The sequence below is a fragment of the Tachypleus tridentatus genome, chromosome 8 (genome assembly GCF_004210375.1).
Source record: "Tachypleus tridentatus isolate NWPU-2018 chromosome 8, ASM421037v1, whole genome shotgun sequence".
Taxonomy (NCBI): Eukaryota; Metazoa; Arthropoda; class Merostomata; order Xiphosura; family Limulidae; genus Tachypleus; species Tachypleus tridentatus.
In genome coordinates this window covers 60,189,182-60,201,813 of record NC_134832.1, presented here as the reverse complement: position 1 = coordinate 60,201,813, position 12,632 = coordinate 60,189,182, and the positions used below count along the sequence as shown (strand labels likewise).

Here is a 12,632-nt window from a genome sequence, read left to right as displayed (position 1 = left end):
CTACTATATCAGAAAACAAACCCTTCAAAAATCAACCATCCTACCAAAAAAATAACGCTGTCTTAGTTGAAAATAATACCAACCCTGCCGTAATTTGTATCTGTATCCCCTAGTCTTACCATTCCCATCACTAACTACGAAATAAAAACAAATAAACATGATGAACCAATACTACCATTTCCATTAGAAATCTTAAACACTCTAGCCAGATTCCCTCCTACTCTTATTTTCACTAAAGAAAGCAGTTTCAAAGATTTTCTGTGACGACCCTTCTAGTAGCCCTCCTCTGAAGCCCTTCTGTGTCCTTTCTAAAACAAGAAATCCGAGACTGAATACAACACTCCAAATGTAGCCTAACCAAAACTACAGCTCCTTTAATTCTTATTCAGTTACTTATCTTGTAGTGGCAGCAACCAACTGGATGGCTTAAGAAACTGATAAACTAGAAAAACAAGATCTTTTTCTTCCACAATACTGTTAAGGTTATTCCCATCAAAATTATACCTCTTGCATTAATTATGTAAATAAAAGCCGTAAGCCATTTATTCAGCCAACTTATCAATTAATTGAAATTCGTTGCAAAGAGTGGCCATCTCCTCACAGCCAGCAGCCTCCAGACTCTTAATATCACCAGTATATTTAAATCATTTATTGACAACACCTTCATCTGTTGGTTACAGCACACACACTCAAAATATTGTTAGTATGCGAATGTGTGGTGTATACTTTGATACTGTTTGCCATTTCTTCTGGCGAGCTGAATGCATCAGAGTATATTTTAAAGATTATTAGAACTCTGCAAAAGCGGTTTGGCGATCAGAAGAGGCTCGAGATGATTATTTTATATTGTCCAACCAATGATATCGCAGAAGGATTGCTGAAATCCTAGTGGGGCACTGCGCTGAATGCAGCATAGCCTGTATAGTATTATTTACACAACTCACAAACGAAACAAAAGTACATCGTGCGAAAGTTTTCATTTATAATTAAACGTTTATTGCATTTATTATTGTTTTAGCAAAACACCTACCTTAAACCACTATATACTGAGAATAATTCGCACATTTTTTAAAGAGTAGTGTTATTATACGTTTGTTGTTCATCCAGGGTCCAAGCTGTTAATGGGAAGTAGCGCTTAAAAAAACAAATCTGTTTTCGATGACCCATCAGTTCACCAGGAAATTTTCAATTCTTCGACTGTTACAGCAAATCTGGAGAGTCTTATTATGGGTTCATCACATCAGTAGAACTACAAGTTTCAACCTAAACAACACTTCATGTCCACTTGGACTGTTTAAAACGACCACGTCCAGAGACTTAGGATTTAGGTATAGCCCCAGGTATTGATCATATGGACAGCAAACAAGTGCCGGTTGTAACCACAAGAGCGATGTCCAGTTCATTTGAACCAAATAACAGTGTTAACTGCCACTTTTATAACGCACCCACAGCTGAAAAATACAGTGTTTTTAACGACACTGAGTCTAGAACTCTAGGCAAATCGATCAATCAATAGCACCAACGTAAACTCTTTGGGTGTACCCTTGTCTGGCCCACTAATGGGAGTTGATCGTCACTGCCTGAGAGTACGGAGCACGTTTTAGGGATAATGGCTCAAGAACCTTAAACATTCGGGTTCACAGTCAGATCACACTAGCCACTATGTCAACGAGATGGGTGAAGATTATTTATCCACGTCGCGTTTCAAATTTAAAGTGTTTCGAAGTAAATATTTATAAAAAACTGACGCTTTAACGATGAAATTATAAACAAATAAAACAAACAAATGCAATACATTATTCTTATTTAGAAAATAAAGTTTATTTGTAAGAAGGCAGGTTATGCCCGCGGTGGACGTAGAACAAATGTAGTTTTACGCTCAGAACAAAAAGTCCCGCCATGACCAGGTGGTGAAGGCACTCGACTGGTAATTAGCGGATTAGAATCCCCGACACACTTAACATGCTGACCTTTTCAGCCATGGGGGCGTTATAATGTTACGATCAATCCCACTATTCGTTGGTAAAACATTAGCCCAAGAGTTGGCGGTGGGTGGTGATGACTACCTGCCTTCCCTCTAGTTTTACACTGCTAAATTAGGGACGGCTAGCGCAGATAGCCCTCGAGTAGCTTTGCGTGAAATTCAAAACAAACCAAACTGAAAAAAACAAACAAACATCTGGCAGAGTAAAAGTTGTTTATCTTGACTTAGGCATACCATAAACTTTTTCCTATGTATCTTGGTCGTATAATATAAATATTATACTTCATAATTCTGCGTATAGTACACAATGTCACCGTATTTTACTCTACGTCTTCATAATTTAAGCATTAAATTTCTAAGGACAGAAACTGTCAATATCTTACAGTAATGTAAACATTAACGACAAGGAAAATTCCATGTAATTTTCTTCATAAAAGAATGGATGGTTAGTAACAGTTCGCTGTTGACTAGCTGTGTCCCTCCCTTCTGGTCAGTAGGTCAAAAACAGAAAGTCTTTCAGCTTGGATGATTATTAATAGTTTGCTGTTGACTAGCTGTGTCCCTCCCTTGTGGTCAGTAGGTCAAAAACTCAGGATGGTGGCAATAGTCATAAAAATATAAAAATAAAATTAAAATATCGAACATTTTGTCAAGTGTTCGATGTCTAACCTAACTGCAGTAATGACAACATCCAATATAGACACAATAAACTGGCCTGGCATGGCCAAGCGCGTAAGGCGTGCGACTCGTGATCCGAGGGTCGCGGGTTCGCGCCCGTGTCGCGCTAAACATGCTCGCCCTCCCAGCCGTGGGGGCGTTATAATGTGACGGTCAATCCCACTATTCGTTGGTAAAAGAGTAGCCCAAGAGTTGGCGGTGGGTGGTGATGACTAGCTGCCTTCCCTCTAGTCTTACACTGCTAAATTAGGGACGGCTAGCACAGATAGCCCTCGAGTAGCTTTGTGCGAAATTCTAAAAAACAAACAAACAACACAATAAACTTTACTCGAAGATAAGACGGAACAGTTAGATAATTTTTCATTGTATAATCTCTACAAAGCCCAGGTGTGTTTCAGTATGCAGCAGCGTATTCTTAATATTACAGTGAACTGTCATTAGACCTCTTCTCTGGTTTATTGTCAGCGTATTGGTTCTTCAATACAAAACACAGGCGTGTGTTCTGTTCACAATCTTATGTTTATCTTATTAAAAACAAAAGATGATGGAAACTATAAAGCACATTCTTCACATGTCGTAAACTCCTGGTTTAATTATTTTAAGCTTCTCCATTTATGGTCCTATTTGTATGCCAAGCTAATTTACAACCACTAGTTGCTACTAATGTTGCTAGCTAGTTTTGTTCTTTTTAAGGAAATCCTAATTCCTATGATTAGCTTCACTTTACATACAGCCGTATTATTATGGGCATGTAATTGTTCTGAAATAATAATGTTTTCATGGTATTACAAGTGGTAAAAATAACTGTGCTACATTACAAAACAAAACATTACGCTTTACATATGATCAGATACCCCGGGGTATAAATAATTGGTATCTATAAGCTTGGGCATAAAAATGAGCACAAAATTTATGACACATATATCCGCCTTCCCTCTAGGGTACAGAGACAGAACTGGACTCTATATCTGAGAGAGGATCTTTTGAAAAGACCACTTCACTTGTACGAATGCAAAATATATGTCAAAATCCGCCCACTGTGGTCTTTATAGAGATTTATCTTGGAAACTAACTTCTATAACCCCTTAGTTTAACAGTTTTTCTCTGTGGTTACTTCAACAACTAACTCAGTGGTAGAGATTAGAAACTTATGGATATGATAAAACAAACAGCTAAAGATAATTTTCTAGCAAAAAAGTTTCTAAGCTAAATCTCTATAAAGACCGCAGTGGGCGGATTTTAACATATATTTTTCAGATATTTTTAATTCATTTTACTATTTTCTTTCACATGAAGCCGTTCTGACACTAATCAGGTCACATCTGTGCGATGACATATTTTAATCTCTGCCAGTCACGTTTCGATATTTCACGCATCCGCCTGGTGATTTGATATCGAACCAAATACACCGAGTTCCTTCTGTCAAATACAAACAGTAACTTCTAGGAAACAAGTGAATCTAGTAATTTTTTCTCTGTAAACCTAATGAAAGGGGGGAAGGTGAGGGGAAAGAGCATATGAACTTAACAGAATTATTTTAACACACACGAATATGTTGAAAACGTAGACGAAGTAGGTGCTCGGGTATTTTCCTTTATTTGTTTACACACACTTTCTGAGAAAACCCTCTAAGGGAATAAAAGAATTATACAAAGTGATGTTACCTTTGTTTCTATTGTTATTAAATCTTTAATGATTTCATTAGATGCTAACTACATAGCCTTTTTTCTGGAAGGTAGTAACTGACTCATTTAACTAAGTAAGTGGTTGTGTCTTTAACTTCAGTGCCAAAAGTCCACATACAAAAGTGGAAATGTGACCTATTTAAAGGACTTTTTTATTATCCTTCTTGTGTACAAATTCTAAAACAAAATTGTCCATGTACACCATTAAAGAGATTCCAACTATCACACCAAAAATTATTGTCATCGAGCCAGCTATGTCTGGTTGAGGTGTGTTAACACACGCACACACGCACAATGGATCATTTGTATAGAAAGATGTGTTTGTGTTATGTGGTTGTTTATAAAACGTAGCCAATTGAAATCAAACAGGTATTTAATACATGTTACTTACGTATTCGTGGTATGACGCGTAGTATTTCTAAGGCAGACTTATAGGAATAAATTAGTAAAGTGGTTGATTTACTGGGGGGCTGACTAAGGTGGCTAGCTCCCCTTCCATTTTAAATTTTTCAAACCTATATATAAAAAGGCGGGTTGGTTAGCTGCCCCTAAATCCACTACTGCAGTACTTCTCAAACGTTGTAAACCGAAGACATTCTCATACATATTGTGGTCGGATCTGAAAATACTAACTGTTTGGCTTTTAGTGAAATCGCGTTATTCACTGAACCAATAACTTTTGAGTTGTCTTGGTTTTTACTGTATCTTGTCATAAACACCCCAGGATACGTCCCTACTTCCTTTTGGAGGGTGTGGTCCCCTCATAGTGGTGTACATAACTAGTTGGTTATACATTGATTATTCGTCTACCTAGATCTTTTATTTTCTCCTAATTAGTGACTCTAAGACGAATTGTTATTGAAGTTGTAATGCTTTATTTATAATGACAACTCTGAAAGTTCTGACACACTTACCCAAGCAGACCGGAGAAATATTCGCGCCATTATACATCGTCAATGCTTTTGAGTCCTATAAAGCGTTAATATATATCAGTAGTCCAACATGAATTACCACGGTTTCAAATATATATAGAATTTTATCAAGAAAAATCATTCCGAGATTTCACTGCCCCTAAAACATTTTTAATTTTTGGTTTATAAAGGGAAAACTCTATCTTTCCTACACAATACTTTACTGAGTTGCATGTTTAGAGAATTATAAGTTGTTTACAATCAGAACTTAAAATCACACCTTTGAATTCTCAGTGGACTTTACACTGTTAGTTATTTGCTCTTAGAAACCGAAAATTGCACGGAATATTTATACGAAAACGTGTACGTTATCAGCCTTAAATACCGTATGTACGTCACTAGTTTGTTGTCGTTGGTTTTTTTTTGTGCATACAGTGTTTATTTTAGTTTAAAAGAACAAATAAAATGATTTCATTTTAGCATAATTCTGCATATTGAGCTATTTGCGCTGTGTTCGTAGCTGGGATAGAACCCCGATTCTCGCGTTAAAAGCTCTAAAGCTTATTGTTCAACCATCACTGGAGGCATACAGGCAGCAGTTAAAAAGCTGTATAATTCAGATTATATGAAATAAGTTCGAAATTTGTTTTATTTGTTCTTAAGCAGATTTATATACAATGGGTTACCTGTGCTGTGCCTACAATGTGTATAGAAATATTGTTTTTAGTATTATAAGCTTTCAAACTTCTCGCTGATTCACTGGTGGGCTCAGAACTTGCAAATCAGTCTCTGATAACAAAATCCTTGTGCCAAATATTTTTTTACGAAAATCAACTCCGTTCTGCTAATATACACAAATTCCTGTAAAGTGTTGTTAAAAAAAAACAACAAAAAAAACATAAGCTTAAATTTTTATAAAATGATATCGTCTATTGAAGGTCCTATTGTTTGTTGGTAGAATATTACTTTGAATAATACAATTCCAAAGAACTACAACAATAAACCGAGACGCGCGTCTTGAAGTATGCACCTTCAAAATTTATCGACGCTTGCTCGTGCATACCTCGGAGAAACTACCTTTTTTTTTTTTAATCTTTTGTAGTTTGCACTTGCACAAGATCACGTCATGTGAAACACCCAGTCAAAAGCAAGATCTTAAGGGGGAGGAGCTAATCTCAGATAAGAACCTTCAGTGGTGCGTGCCGTTCCAGATATCCTCAAAGGTCTAGAAGGATTGTTGGGTTGAATACACAAAAGCAAGCGAGAAAAAAAAATCTGTGACAAAAGAGAGTTTAGAAAAGACAAGATGGAAGACAGATCAGGTGGTGTCTAGCGTGGTTTTTTTCAAATTCATTACTTCATATTTTAATACTTAAATGTTATGCGCTTTGAAAATACTCAAATATACCTCATTAGCTGGTCTCAGGTCATTGTTGAAAACGTCTATAGCCTATTGAAAGCGAAGGATTCTTTCGTTGCTATAAACATTTGTGACAGTGGAAAGTAAAGACACTTGATATAAAGCTCACGCAAACATGTTGCATAGCAATGAATATACAGTCAAAACAGTTTGGTCCTGTACGAATGATACACCAGGATTTGGATACGGAAAGAAAAAGAAATAAATGGTTAAAAAAACAACACAAAAACATTTGGGATATGATACTAAAACCCTTTTTTACTGTTAAAGACGTAACTGTTAAAGAAAAATATCAATTAGAAGCTGTGACGCAAAATTTAAAATGACGTAATGTGCTTGACTCGAACTTCCGATCATACCACTGCCGTAAGTCATTTATACAGAATGACATTGAAGTGCCGAAGGGATGCATGATTAATATATGAGATGTCGCAGTAACAGTACGATATTTTGTTGCGCCTAGATTAACTCAGCAGTTAAACACGACAGCTTATAATATCAAATTCCAGGTTCGATCCCTGCGATGAAAAAGACCCAGATAACCCATGTTGCAACTTTTCGTTTTACAACAAACAAACAATAGGCACCTGGATTACATTTCTAGGAAGAACAAAAAATCCAGTCAGAAATTTGAGAGGTAAATGTGCCAAAGTACCTACTGTCTGATATGAATTCAAATACGTACGAGGGTTAAGTAGGCAATAATCATGCATTGCATTGACGTAATAATACTGTTTGTTTTGTTTTGTTTTTTTGTTTTGGAATTTCGCACGCGCTTGGCCATGCTGGGCCCAGTAGTTAAATTAACGTTCCGGTGCTGTGCATGTGAGGTTCCTTGAGGGCCCGGTATGGCCAAGCGTGTTAAGGCGTGCGACTCGTAATCCGAGAGCCGCGGGTTCGCATCCCCGTCGCGCCAAACATGTTCGCCCTTTCAGCCGTGGGGGGCGTTATAATGTGACGGTCAATCCCACTATTCGTTGGTAAAAGAGTAGCCCAAGAGTTGGCGGTGGGTGGTGATGACTAGCTGCCTTCCCTCTAGTCTTACACTGCTAAATTAGGGACGGCTAGTACAAACAGCCCTCGAGTAGCTTTGTGCAAAATTCTAAAACAAACAAACGAGGTTCCTTGCTTCGCGCCTTATTAGTCCCCTCCCTCCAGTGTTTAGCCGTGGGTGCGTTATAAAAGTAACAATCAAATCTCACTATTCGGTTTGGTCAAGAATTTGTGGTGGGTAAATGATGTTGAATAGGTAATTTCTCTAGCCTGTCGCTCAAAATTAGATACAATTAGTATAGATAGCCCTCTAGTAGCAGCTTTGCGGGAAATTCAACAAACTAACATAACGTACGATTTCAGCTTTCGTTTGCATTACAGTACTCACCAAATTTCTTATTTTTAGATATTTGATGGAGCTTTATCGAGACCAAAACCCTTTATTGAAAATAACATGCATTGTCCTCATTGATTATATCACATGGTTCAAGAAGACAATAAAACAGTGTTAATAAGGTATCAGCTTTATGATTTCGAAACGTTTATTGTAGCACATTGCAAATAAAAGAAATATGAAATTTGTTAGCAAGAACCCAAACATGGATATTCCAGCTAAACCATTCTTTTACTGAAAAATATCAGATTTTGTTTATATATATCATAAATAGATGGGCCAAATTTGTAGAAGTTTTTTGTGATACTTGACTTACATTTGGCTGTCTCTTGATGATAGACGGAAGGCAAATGTCCTCTTTCACACTACCCCTCTCCCTAGCACTTCCCCTGTGAATATATGTTGTACGAACTCAGGTCACGAATAGTTATAATGATATGAAGTCAGATCATGAATCGTTTCTCACATTATGAAGTCAAATCATGAACCGTTTTCATGTTTTAAAATCAAATTATGAATCACTGCTGTGTTTTGGCATCAGGTTATTAATCATCTTTATGTTATGGAGTGAGATTATGAACCTTATTTTTGTCTCAATTTATATAAAATATAGATTATTTTTGTCACAGTTGTTTGTTTTAACGGTTACCTACTACTCAAAGAATACAATTGTATTCTCACCAGTATATACATTTAACGTTTAATGTACGATGTTCACTGGCGTCGAAGCAAATAATTCAAAATACAATATCATCTTCGTGCCTATTTGTAGAACATAAGATATTGAGATTTCCAGTTGGATATACATAATATATATATATAATTAGTTTTTAAAAGTAAAATACAATGAAAACATGTATACCTGCGCATAAAAATGCGTGAGTTTGTGATACCTGGCATTCTCTTCCATTGATTCTGTTGGTACACTTCAAGTGGGTAATTGTTCAGTATTCCTTACAATCAGTATTATAATCACTGTAAATTATTTATGAGATCAGAATGGGATTGTTTTACCTAATGGTTTCTATGAATTTCAAGATGACGCCATCTACACGTCACTTATTAAAATAACAAGTTAAATTACAGAAGAAAGAAAATCTTAAAACTTAAAGCAACAAATAATCTCACTAAATTAAAGTAATGCAAAGTATTCATCCTATAACAAGTGAACAACGTTTATTTTGTTGTTGTTGTTTTTTAAATTTCACAACAACAATGTCCATACGGTGTAAGATTAAGAAATATTGTGAACATATTTCCTTACTACTATTGCGTACATAACTGAAAAAAAAAAAAAGCCCATTTCACAGAACAGAGCAGGACAGGAACCCTCTTAAGAAATGTAAACATATATCAAACATGCTGTTTTTTGTAATTATCATAATATTCGGTACACTTAATTCATATACAACGTTTTTATCTCATTGTAATTTCTAAACTTTTTCCTTATATTTTTCACCACTTAAAATCATGACTTGTAGATTATAAATTACTGCTGTGGATAAAAAGTTACATCAATAAAATATGTTGTATTTAAGTAGTTTCTGGTGATTGGACAAGAGATTTAATTATTCTCAACCACAAAGAGACAAGAAGACTTGTGAACGAGAGTAAAGTTAATTCAAATAAAAGTATAATAATAAATAAACAAGCAGGTTTAAAACAATATAAAACAAATGTTGTATTATTGATCCCTCTGTTGTAAATGGCTTAAATAAAAATTGATAATAATTACAGTTCACTTGCTTAATTAACTTTATATTTTGACAGGATACCAGCTGACCTTATGAGGCCTGATATTTGAAAATTATTGTTTGCGGCACTAAGTATGAACAATTGACATTATAACATTTTCCTACACTTGTGGGTTCGTAGAATAACTGTTACATCCTGCCATAAAGACACACAGTTTATAAACATACAACGTGTTTATTTCTATTCGTAGGGGCCAGAACCTGAAAGTCTTGGAAGTGCGCAAAACAGCAGGCCTACATGTTTGCTGCCATTCCACGTTGACCGATGGGGATGTTGACACCAATCACTGAGGTAACCGGGTCGGTTTTCCCATCAATTACCCAGTAATGACTTCACATTAATAAACCAAGTAAGTGAATAAGACGTCAAACTTCACATAACCGGATCATGACAGAACAACAACATCCCAGTCAACAAAACTCCTTCCGGCTCTGTATATTCACTCATTCATTATGTAATATATCTATCTAATTTGCAATATCAACAGCAACACACACACACATATATATATATATATATTCAACAAGTGGGTAATTTTTTTTTTTTTCTCTTGCTTGCTTGCTTTAAGGCATATGAATATATAATGTAGGAAAATATCTTTCGAGGCAATTGACCTATCCAAGGGACAAGGAAGGGGCAGTTCATGCTTTCAAACTTTAAAACCAGAACAGGAGTGGGGTGAACTCAAACAAAAATAGAATTTAGGACCCACTTTGTGTGTAAGTGGACCAGCTGATGAAATTTACGTCTTAATACATTAAATGTTTAATTCATTTTCGACTGAAACGTTTTCAGAAACGCATCTCTTAGTGAAGACATCACGTCATTAAGAAACAGGAAAAAAAAGTTAAATCACAAAGCGTCACGTTTTCACCCGTTCAAGATAACACGATTTGCATAACATCCTTCTACAAATAAACTGCTATAATAATTTGTTAACGTGACAGAAACAGAAAGGAAGGCTGTTGTGTTGAATACAAAATACAACTGATTTAAAAAAAAAAAAAACCTTGTTTTTGTATGTCATCACAGCACTCCACAGACGAAATGCGAAACCAGATTATTTTTTAATGTAAAAATATCTGTGTATACTGCCATCTAAAAATACATGTATTAGATTTAATTACATTATATTTAGACTTACCATATTCTAAAATTTGGCCTTGGAGTTATCGGAAGTAATGAAAAGAAGCACGTCTATCTTTAATATATATTTTTAATATAAAGATTTATAAAAATGAAGAAGTAAAATAAAGTTATCGGTTTAATCAGTGAATATTATTATTCATTGTTTAGGAGTATCATAATATAACGTACAAGGCGCGCCAAACCGAGGCGGCTTTGTTAGTGAACAATACCACAGACGACGATTTACTGCTGGCTTGGACTGATTAATGCCCCTGATAACATGGAACCAGAAGAAACTACGGCTCTATAATATTTAGAGAGCCTTAGAACCTGCCGATGTTATTTGTTGGAAATACTAGCAAGCACGTACGCATAATGAACAATGTAAAACGAGGCTTTGCTAATTTGCTCTTGTCCCAATATCTTTTGCTGAAGAGCTCTTGAAAAGAACGAAATTTAATTTTTTATCAAAATTCTTGCAAGAACAAATGGTTGTTTTATTCAGTCCAAACATCTGAAACAAAATTGCCTTCATCAAACTGTCAGTACACTTGTACTTTTCTAATATAGTAAATAGTTTTATCCATTACACTGCCACGTACATTTCAGGCTACAAAACAAGTCAACATAAGAATAGTTTGAGACATTTCAGTTGTATTATTCGAGGAACACAACGTACGTTTTGATACGGTATGTCAAGATAACTAGTGTGTTCTACTTGCTAATTGCCAAACAATTTTGACAACTCATTTATGTATTCAACATCACAAACAAAATGTGAAAATAACTTGTGCGTGTGTGTCAAGCGCCTCTATGTTTTTGTAAAGAATATATGATACTGCTTTTAGTAGATTGACATCATGAAACTAACACTTATTCCTTCCAGAAAAAACTTACAACACTTTAATCTCTTGTTTTATTGTTGTTGTTTCTTATAGAGCAAAACCAAACGGAGCCATCAGCTTTGACGACTGTGAGAAATCCAACCAAAGATTTTAGTATTGTAAGTCCTTGCAAATGTTGATAGTTGCAATAATCTTGGAAAACATAAAATATTTATTTATTCCACTACTTCTCAGTTTCTTAGTTGACTTTTGCTTTGTTACCCTACTCCCTTTTTGTGTGTGTATACCATTAGTATTTGCCGATTTTGCTTTCGAAAAACTTGAACTGACAATCGGGAATTGTTTAATGTTAACAGGGTTAAGACCTCTAATTCTAAGCCACGCCAACAGCATTAGAACTATTAAGAACAACGCCCACTCTTTCTAACCCCTCCTAAAACCCTGACATTCTTTTGCTGAAGAAAACTATCGTATTGGAAGTCACACCCGGGGGAGCATATGGGTGGGGTTAGAAATCTGTCTAAAGAAGTCACTTCGTAACTATAGAAATGTTAAAAGAGTGTGACCCTGATTGTGAGACTGAAAACAAAACTGAATACATTTACTTTTAAAATATTAATTTATATAATTTACTAGCAACTGACAAAAGCAAAATCTTCATGGTTAAAACAAACCTGAATACATAGGTGAAACAAGAGTAAAAAATTGTTAAACTGTTGTTGTTGTATTGATTTTTAATATACTTTGTTTCCGAAAATGTAAAAAAACAACAACAATTGACGTAACATTACTATAAATGGATATAAACTATGGTTAATCATTGAGAAATTGTCGCCAAT

At 35.3% G+C, this 12,632-nt stretch overlaps 1 long non-coding RNA gene across 4 annotated transcripts in view; it reads left to right on the top strand.

Moving 5' to 3' along the window:
• Positions 1 to 12,294, top strand: part of LOC143222472 (uncharacterized) — a 131,470-nt gene extending 119,176 nt beyond the window's left edge. For 2 of the 4 annotated variants that reach the window (XR_013012254.1, XR_013012255.1), the window contains 2 exons: positions 10,011 to 10,111; positions 11,887 to 12,294. This is a non-coding gene — a long non-coding RNA (uncharacterized LOC143222472). Of the gene's footprint in view, positions 1 to 10,010; positions 10,170 to 11,886 lie in introns of all 4 variants that reach the window. The other 2 variants (XR_013012253.1, XR_013012258.1) reach the window with 1 other exon arrangement.
• Positions 12,295 to 12,632: the final 338 nt, after the last annotated feature.